The sequence below is a fragment of the Silene latifolia genome, chromosome 3 (assembly GCF_048544455.1).
Source record: "Silene latifolia isolate original U9 population chromosome 3, ASM4854445v1, whole genome shotgun sequence".
Taxonomy (NCBI): Eukaryota; Viridiplantae; Streptophyta; class Magnoliopsida; order Caryophyllales; family Caryophyllaceae; genus Silene; species Silene latifolia.
In genome coordinates this window covers 40509166-40519208 of record NC_133528.1, presented here as the reverse complement: position 1 = coordinate 40519208, position 10043 = coordinate 40509166, and the positions used below count along the sequence as shown (strand labels likewise).

Genomic DNA, 10043 nt, shown 5'->3' with positions numbered 1-10043 from the left:
TCCTTCTTCGGACCGCGGACGCACTCCTCGTCTCCCGCAGCCTGGTATGCTTGCCACCGAGGCCACATCAGCAGAGCTAGCCGATTAGCCATCACTTCCAGCCCTTCCGAGGTCACATTGTTACGGGAGAGGGCGCTCTCGCACCTTTACCGAAGTCGCCCACGGTACGACGTTTCACTTGAGGCTCACCGGAAACGGTTAGTTGCTTTACTTCGTTGCCCTCTCTCCCCCACCCGTTTCCTTGCGCGGACTGACCTAGAGACCTTAGGCATTTATGAGGAGGTCTGTAGTTTGTTGAACGGGACGGGTATGTCGGGTCTGATTACCATGCAGGAGGCTACTATTCGTACCCTTACATACGAGTTCTTTAGCTCCTATTCTTTTGACACCGACTCCTACACTGCTGACCACTCCAGTTCTTGCATCCACTTTCGACTCCGCAATGAGTCACACCACTGGACTTTGGCCAAGTTTGGCCAAGTTTTAGGCCTAGTTAGTGACGGTCCCACCGCCCCACCTCGAGACCTCCTTCACCACTCAGGTCGCTCTTTTCTCACACTCCTTTCCACTCACGGAAGGGAGCTCACATTCACTTACCTGCGCCCCGTTACTACTTGCGTCTGTTAGGAGAGACTATTTTTGGGCGCCCTGAGTCCAATAACGTGACCAACACTGAGCTAGCGATTCTCGCGGGGTACCTCAACATTGACTCCGGTACCCGTTTGTTCTAAACATTGCTTATCCGGTAGCTCAAAGATTGGAATGGAATTGGGACTCGGGTAAAGACCGCTATTGTCTGCGGCGGGCTAGTTACTAGGATTGCCCGCCACCTTTACCCCACCGACCCCAGCTCACCGCATCGATGAGATGGCTTACCTTGACACAGGGAGCCATGACCGACTTCGCCTGGTTCCCAAAGGCGAAGGGGAGTGCGAGGACGTGGAAGATCCGTGGTTCCACGTCATTACCTTGCCTTGCCGTGCTCTACCCTTCCGCCACTTCTGTCGCTCCCTCTCTGCCGCCGAGGGGAGCGAGGCTACCCCCACCTACCTACCACCTTACCTTCACCCCTCCTTCTTCTTCTAGGAAGAGGAAGCGGAGGCCGGAGCATCTTCTAGCTCTCGGGCTCGGACTCGAGCCCAGTGGGATCGACACCCACGCCTCGGCCTACACCCACTCGGCTCATACTCCACCTCCACTTGACCCTCCTTCCTCAAGTTCGGCTTTGCCGGCCAATTTTGTTTGCCCTCCTGTCTTAGAGGCGCCCGAGGTCATGGACCAAGGGCGTTGTGATGCCGTGCTTTCGGATATGTGCAGGTACATTACTGAGATGAGACGGGATATGGCTTTGGCCGTATTCCCGCTCTACGAGTTCCATATCCGAGCCCGGCGACCGATTCCAGAGGGGTGGCCGCATCCTTCCTTCTACCGATACCCAGCGGACGGGTACCCTCCACCTTCTTCTGACTCAGAGGAGGAGGAGGAGGAGACAACGGTAGCACGAGAGGTGCGATTCTGGGCAGAGCGGGCGGCACACCGGCCGCTGCAGAGAGGAGGAGTGACCCTCCGTTCGTCCGGTCCGGAGGATCAGCCGAGATGACGACCGAGTCTCCCCCTTGTTCGTTCTTTGGTTTGGGGAGACCGTTTTGTTGAGTCGGAGTACCTAGGAGACGGCGGTGCCGACGACGAGTAGTAGTCTTGGTCTACTCACTTCCCGATTTTACGGGCCGGTTTGGGGAAGTTCGTGTTTTGTATGTTCTCTTACTCTTTTTATTTCGTCTCCTTTATTTTCTTTTATTGGTTGTATACTCCTATCCCCCATTTTTCTGCTGGTGTATGCTGGAGGACAACGAGGGCGTTGTCCGTTTTGGTTTGGGGAGGGTATTGCATCCTTTTGAGTCTGCATCTGCATTTATTTTGCATTCACGTTTAATTTTCCAGTTTGCATTTGTTGTTTATTTTCAAAAAAATCAAAAATCCAAAAAAAATTAGAAAATGTTAAAATTCAAAAAAATATTCACGTTTATTTTAGCATATAGGTTGAGTCGGAACGGTAGATTCCCGTGATGAAACTGCACTATAGCTTGTCATATTACTTGAGCCTTGCACTTGTATTGATAGTTTTTAGCCTTGTCATACGCATAATCTACGAATTTCTGTTCAAATAATAGCTGACTGTTTAGACTTGACCTAATAAACTGGCAAACTACTTAAAAATTCTGAGTTTTAAAGCTATAACTGGTGACATTCATGACCAGTTCATTAGGAATTTTGAGAGTAGTACTCCTTGCATAGCATGTTTGTTCTTTTGCACATTTATGACATTCAATTTCTCGTCAAATGCACATATTCGGGTTGTGGTTGGTGTCACATGCAGGGAGGGTCTTGCAATTTCCCTTTTCTTACATCTTTCACCCATTTAGCTCCACTTTAGCCAAACTTGCCTTTTTGACCCATTAGCTACATTCCAAACTAAGCCTGCCTAGTCAAGCTAGTTAGTCTGTCCTTTTGTGGTATGTTTTCCATTGCAGTTTGGTCCGTAATTCCTGTTTGGAGTTGGTGTTTGTGTTAAGGAAGGAGGAGAAAAAAAAAGTATTGAAAAAGAAAGAAAAAAAAAGGAAAAACGTGAAAGAAGAAGAAAAAGAAAAAAAAAAAAAGAAAAGAAAATGAAAAAAAAAATGATGAGATTCACGTACAAAAAGAAAGAAAAAGTTGTGAAAAAAATTGGACCCTCTTGTCAGAGTTGAGAAGATGTTCGAAGATGTACAATCGACAAGAGGGTTGGTTGTTTCAGTTAGTTGTTTCAGACGATGTGTTTAAAAAAGGGAACTTTGTGACCGTCTGACTCCTCCACTCTTATTCTATATTTTTTGAGGAGATTGTGCTTCAGTCTAGTGAGTTTTGTGCCAAGTGAAGGGCACCTGTGTTTAGTCCTTCAGACAGTTAAGATCCGGATGGTTTATCATGGTCCTGTTAGGAACTAGCTTGACGCTTTTACCTCCACATTTCCATAACTTGTTTTGCCTTTTCTCACCTGAACCTCACTATTCCCATATTATTTGTAAGCCCTCGGCTGTGACGGACATTATTGGTTGGAGTGTGTGCATTAGTACTTGAATTGTCTTTCATTTTTGTTGCATGCATGCTATGTAGGTCGCAGTTAGGCGAGTGACTGTCTTTTCTTCTCTCTTTTACATATAACATTTGCCCTTTGCTTCATGAGAGAAGAGTGACCACGTGAGAGTCCATTTTGTTGGTCTTGCGGTCGATAGGTCGACTTTATTTCTCGAATGACTTATAATTCGTTTGCGTATTGACCGCTTGGCTTAACTGTTGATTTTTGTTGCATTAAATTGGTTCAAGTAGACAAGTTAAGCTAGCTCTGAGTTATCATTTCCGTTCCATTAGTTTAGTTTTGAGTTTACTCGAGGGCGAGTAAAGGTTTGGTTTGGGGAGATTTGATACGTGCCTAATGTATAGTCTTTTTAGCCTATTTCAAAGACGTATTTCTATGCATTTCTATCTTTGTTTTTATAGTATTTTGCCCCGAATTGGCTACTTTGGTGTATTTTGTCCTTTTTGTAGGAATGATCGCGGAAGTAGCGGAACCATACTCCTTTTCGTCCTTTTTGCATGCATTTAGAGGAGACGGGATTGTCCCAGAGTGAGATGCTGCATTTGGAAGTGTCGTTGCACGCACTACGAGGTATTTGGGTGAAGACGTGAGCTGAATTGAAGACCCAGGTGGTCTATCGAGCTGTTTGGTGGTCGATCGAATGGTTCCAAGGCTCCCTGAGGCTCGATCGAGAGGTTCCTTCCTCGATCGAGTAAGCTGCACATGACCAAGTCCTCGATCGAGTGACCTGCTGGTCGATCGAGGGACTTCTGCCGAGACAATGGTCGATCGAGTAGTCTAATCTACTCGATCGAGAGGTTTTTCACGGGCGTGGGCTTTAATTCAGTCCGTGTGTTTAATTTTCGCTAAACATTGTTTGTTTTCCTATTTAACCTACGTTTAACTAGGTTATTAGGCATCTCTTTCATTATCTAAGTTTATCTTAGAAGAATTACTGCTACTTTTTCCTACGTTACTCTTCTCCTTCTACTGTTGCTTGCATTTTGGGATTATTTCACTCGGACTCGGTTGTTCTTTACGCCGGAATCGCTTAGATTGTAATCTCCTTCCTACTCTTAATAATAATTAACCTTTTTGTTACTTTTAATTCTTGTTATTGTTATCATTCTTTCTGCCCTAATTTCTATTATTGAATTTTATTATTATCTCGTTATGTATTCTGCTGGGAATTTACATGCTGTTAGATTAATTATGAGTATGAGTAGCTAAACCCCTTCATGTTGGGATTAGGGGATCTGCGGTAGAATAATGAAGACGTAGTGAATGAATTGGACGAATTGATTAAGAGACCCTGTCACTATAGCAATATAACTGTAATTCTCGACCTAGTTGAGTGCACGCTTCTATGTCACCCATTAATCTGGCTACAATTAATCCTGGATTGAAAGATTGGACTAAATAGGCCTGCTATAAACAGTAGACTACCCTAATGAGGACGAAAGTTAAGTTAGTGGTATTTTAGGGTGGGAAGTGGACCGAAAGGACCTTCTAATATCCGTCTCGCATTAGTTCGTCTGAGTCATTTACTGCTAAGTTGTTGAACTACCGTAGTGAACCGAATTCCCGACATGTCCCCCTCTAATTGATAGTTTTAATTCACTTCCTGCTTTACTGCTCTTTGTTTATTTCTCTTCCTTTTACTCCGTAGTTTAGAACCAAAAATTAATCAAACCCAATTGTTACCATAGGATTAGGAATAGATAGCTGTAGTTGCATTACCTCCCTGAGGATTCGATACTCGACTGCCTCTACTACATTTTTAGTTGAGACCGTTAGGTTTTATTTTTGACAGGTACGCGACAGACGTGTCAACTAGCATGGGAATAAACTCATATACTTGGTAATGTCAATGGTGCACATAAGTAAGTACTTCTGTTCTACTTCCGACGGCTGACCGTGAATGAAGTTTTGATTCTTGCAATTGCAGCTGAACGAACACCAGTCCTCTTTATCCTAAATCTTTTTCTTATTGGATTCGTCTGGTTATTAAGCGTTTTATTTTTCATGATTAATTATTTATTACTTCGTACATAGAATAATCAGTTCGCCTACCAATTTTTGACTGAAGAATTGAGTAATTGACCAGCTATGCAATTTAATTGTTACTCCCCTCAACATACCTATTATTGCAATTCTGAGTTAGTGGTATCCTACAACTATCGTCTTCTTATGCATGGTTGGACTTTTCCATTGATGAAGCATTGTGTTTGCATTAATATTTTCTGATTTTGGAGCTGCAAAAAAAATTGCATTTTCCGGTTTTACTTAACATCTGTCCTCCCTTGCATGGTTTCCTGTCCTACACTCTTGTTTTTTGGAAGCCATTTGTTATAAAGGATCATGCATATCGGTTACTACTTTAAAGGATAAGTGTTTGCCTTTTTTTAAGATTAACACAAAATATATTTTCCTTTTTTTTGGTTAATAGACCTTTGTTTTCTTTTATAAATGTCTGAGCAAATATGACTCATTTTTGCTTATAATAAAACCACAAAAAAAATTCCTTATACATTCTCCCTCGTCGCTTTATAGCATACTGAAATCCGTAATACGTTTTAACACATCTAATTTGTTTTTAATACATAACGACTACTATTTGTCTTAAATTTTGAAGTATAGTTTGCATGTAATTTTCTCTAAATATCTACATTTTATTTAATTGTATATGAATATAATAACTATAAAGAACTGCATCGTTTTACGTAAACGTGTACATCTATTTGCAGTTCACGACATTAACAGATACATACTACTCTGTAGAGTGCAGCTGCTATTTTCAACTCAGATACGAAACAGAGTTAGGTTTGAAAAGTTCTACGGAATTTCTAAGGTCGGTATGTGCTGAAAATTGTTATTTTATAGGGTTATTTGACAGAAATAATCCAAACTATTGCCCACCTGCTCATAATAATCCGAACAACATTTTAACTCAAAATAATCCCAAACATGGATACCCTCTTCTTAAAATAGACTTAGTGACCAGATACCTACTAATCAAGTAATAGCTTTTTTTTTCTCTCTTTTTTTTTTTTTAATATTTTAATAATGATTACATTCACCCCACATCCCATCAATTCCAAAAACCTCCCTGTTCAATTCACAAAACCTCTTCCTCCATTAACGACCACCAAATAAACCACCACAAATACCCCTCACCTCCACCAATCTCACCACCAAGCTCTTCCCGTCAACTCCGACAAGCCCGCTACAATCAATTCCCACCTAAAATATGGGAAACAATGGAAAATGAAGCATTCTTTTTCTATGAACAACAGTCTGGGAAGATAATCACTCAAAAAATAAATCAAACCGAATGTGTTGGATTTGGAATCTCGAACAAACAAAATCGCACACAAAGTGACAGCTTTTAATCTATGATATATGATACGTGCTTTTTATATAGTCTTTTTAGTATATATTTTAGCACGTATTTCGATGCATTTTTATACTATTTCTATGGTATTTTGCCCCGAATTGGCTACTTTGGTTCGTTTTGTCCATTTTGTAGAAATGAACGCGAAAGTAGTGGAATCGTACCCTTTTTCGTCCTTTTTGCATGCATTTAGAGGAGACGGGATTGTTCCAGAGTGAGATACTGCATTTGGAAGCGTCATGGCACGGATTACGAGGCATTCGGTGACGGACTTGAGCTGATTTGAAGTTAAAAAAACTCGATCGAGCTGTTTTACCACTCGATCGAATGGTTTTTACGTCCTCTGGTGGTCGATCGAGTGGTTTTCCACTCGATCCTTATCTTGCAGAAAGGCCAGTTACTCGATCGAGTAACTTTCTACTCGATCGAGTAGATTTGCTGAGGTGTTTGCTCGATCGAGTGGTTTAAACTCATTTCCTGCCTTTATTGCTCTCGTCCTTTATTCATCTTTCCTTTAAAACTCGTAGTTTAGATAACAATTCAAACAACCCCCCCCCCCCATTTGTGACCAAATAGACGGACTTCTACAAATATCTTGCCTCCCTGTGGAGATCGACCTGACTTCCCTAGCTATATAGTTAGTTATTTTTGATAGGTATACGACTGCCTTGTCAAATTTTGGCGTCGTTGCCGGGGAGGCAATTGCCCTATTTGTTTTCGTTCCGTTTATTTTATCCGTCTCAGGGAATTCCTATTCCTTGAGGCCGTTCTTATTATTTTCTTTCAGTGTTGTTTATGCCCAGGTCAGACAGGTGTGAATTAGTTTCAGCTGATTCAGAGCCAGAGAGATTATTCAGGCATAGACTCCGTCTGATAAGGAAATCACGAAAGGAAGACTTGAATACTTTCGAGCCGGAGTTACATCATTCTCTTTTCGAGGAAGATAGTCCGATTTCTACAGTAAAGATGCCTAAACTTTCTAGTCATTCAGTGCCTAAAGCCTCTTCTATTGCCAAAGGTTTCAATCTCCAGACTGAGGATGGGAACACCTTTGATATCCGTCCTTCTTATATCAATCTGGTGGAGAGAAACATTTATAGAGGTGTGGCTGATGAAGATCCGAGGAAGCATATGAAGACCTTTACCGATTACTGTTCTACTATCCCCGCCACTAAGGGGGTAACTCAAGATAAGATTAAGGAGGTTCTATTTCCTTTCTCTTTAGCTGACTCAGCCAGGGAGTGGCCGACTGACTTGGACCGCACAGCTGCCGGGGTTACATATTGGGAGTCTCTTGCTATTGCATTTTACAAGAGATATTTCCCTCCACAACGCACCAATTTGCTGAGGGCCAAGATTACTAGTTTCAGACAGGCTCCCGATGAAAGTTTCTATGAGGCATGGTCGCGATTCAAGAAGTTGGTGAGGTCTATTCCTCACCATGGTTTTGACCCATCGTTTCTAGCTAATCAGTTCTACAATGGGCTGTATGACGACCAGAGAGCCATACTTGATGCGGCATCTAGTGGAAGATTTCAGGAGAATACAGATGATGATAAGGGATGGTACCTTATTGAAGAGATGGCGAATCACAATCTTGAATATGGTAACCCGAGGGATGGGATTAGGACAGTTCATGCAGTTGATAAGGGTTTTGGCTCAGCTGGAGACCATGAATGCTAGGTTCGACAAGTTGGAATTACAAGCTGCTGGGGAGCCTCAGACGGTCCATGTTCTTAATAGAGGAGAGACTGTTTCTTGTGAGAGATGTGGGAGTAATGATGGTCACACTGCTGTTTGCTGTCTTGTAGAGAAGGAACAAGTCCTTGCCTTTCAAAGAATATAGGCAAGGAGGAGGTTCCTATTACAATAATCAAGGGGCGATCCATCCCAACCCGAGGTGGACTAGTCGAATGTGCTCAATCCTACACCTCCTCCGCACCAAAGAGCAGCCCTTATGTCCCTCCACACAAGAATCAACAAGGCTTTCAAAAGCCCCCTTCTTTTACTCCTCCTAACCATGGTGCATCATCTTCCGGTGGGGTGAGTGAAATTGGTGAGCTTAAGTCTATGTTGCAAGCCTTCACGAAGCAGTGGCAATTGAGTGATCAACAGAAAGATGCGTCCATAAAGGCACTTGAAACTCAAGTTGCCCAATTAGCCACTAATCAGTCCACAAGAAAGCAGGGTCAATTACCGACTCAAAATGAGAAGAATCCACACGAGACGGTAAATTTCATCAATCTGAGAAGCGGTCGTTCATATGAGGGGCCAGAAATGCAGAAATCAGACCCAATGAGAGCTGTAAGTGATGAGGAACAGTGTTCTGGCGAAGAAAATGAGCTCACGGCAAAGAAAGTGCTCGATCGACTGGTCTCAGGTGGTCGATCGAGCAGATTTGGGGACGAAAGTGGTCGATCGAGTGAAAATACCACTCGATCGAGTGAACAGGAAATGCAGAATGGTCGATCGAGTAGTTTTTCTACTCGATCGAATGAAGAGCAAAGTGGAGTTGATCGATCGAGTGGAAATTTTACTCGATCAACTGACATTGATGAGGAAACTGCTCGATCGAATAGATATATTGGTCGATCGAGTAGTTTTGATGACGGGAAGCTTATTCGAGAGCCTGCTAGTGCTCGTTTAAGCGATATAAATCACCGGAAAGACCTCGTTCGAGAGGTAAGAAGCGTCCAAAGGATACAGAACTTGCTCTGGAAGATACATTGGAGGAGAGAAACAAGGGACTTGAGATACCTATTACAGTTCCCTTCCCGAGGCGTCTGCAGAATACAAAGGCCAATCAACAACTCGACAAATTTGTTGAACTTCTGAAAAGCTTGGAAGTCACTGTGCCATTCACCGAGTTGCTGACAAAGGTACCCTCTTATCTTAAGTTTATGAAAGAAATTTTGAGTCGTAAGAGGACCATTAGTGATAGTGAGACCGTAGCTTTGACTGAGGTGGGGTCAGCCCTATTTCAAAATAAGTTACCTCCTAAGCAGTCAGACCCGGGTAGCTTTTCAATTCCGTGTCATATCGGTAACTATTTGATTGATAATGCGCTATGCGATTTAGGCGCTAGCGTAAGTGTCTTACCGCTGTCTCTGGCCAAGAGACTTGGTTTGACAAAGCTGAGTTGCACTAACATGACAGTCCAGATGGCCGACCGTAGTATATCACGGCCACTAGGTATAGTAGAAGACGTACCTGTAAGGATCGGGAGGTTCTTTATTCCCGTTGATTTCGTTGTCTTAGACATCCCCGAAGATGCACACACCCCTATTATTTTAGGGAGACCATTTTTATCTACTGCTCGTGCAGTTATTGACGTCGGGGGGAAGACTTTGACCTTTCAGGTAGGGGACGAAGAGCTGATTTTTAATCAGTCTAAGTCCCGGAGGGCTCCCATGCAGGCTCAGCCTTGCAATGCTCTCTCTTCTATTGACCCTATTATTGACACTCCAGTTGAAAATTTGGAGTATTGTGCTGCAATTGTTATCCCTCCGCCTCAAACTGAGAGCAAAAAGGAGG

At 42.9% G+C, this 10043-nt stretch overlaps 1 non-coding gene across 1 annotated transcript; it reads right to left on the bottom strand.

Moving 5' to 3' along the window:
* Window positions 1–7850: 7850 nt before the first annotated feature.
* On the bottom strand, window positions 7851–7957 carry LOC141650130 (small nucleolar RNA R71). Its single transcript, XR_012546187.1, has one exon. It is a non-coding gene; the product is annotated as a small nucleolar RNA R71 (small nucleolar RNA).
* Window positions 7958–10043: the final 2086 nt, after the last annotated feature.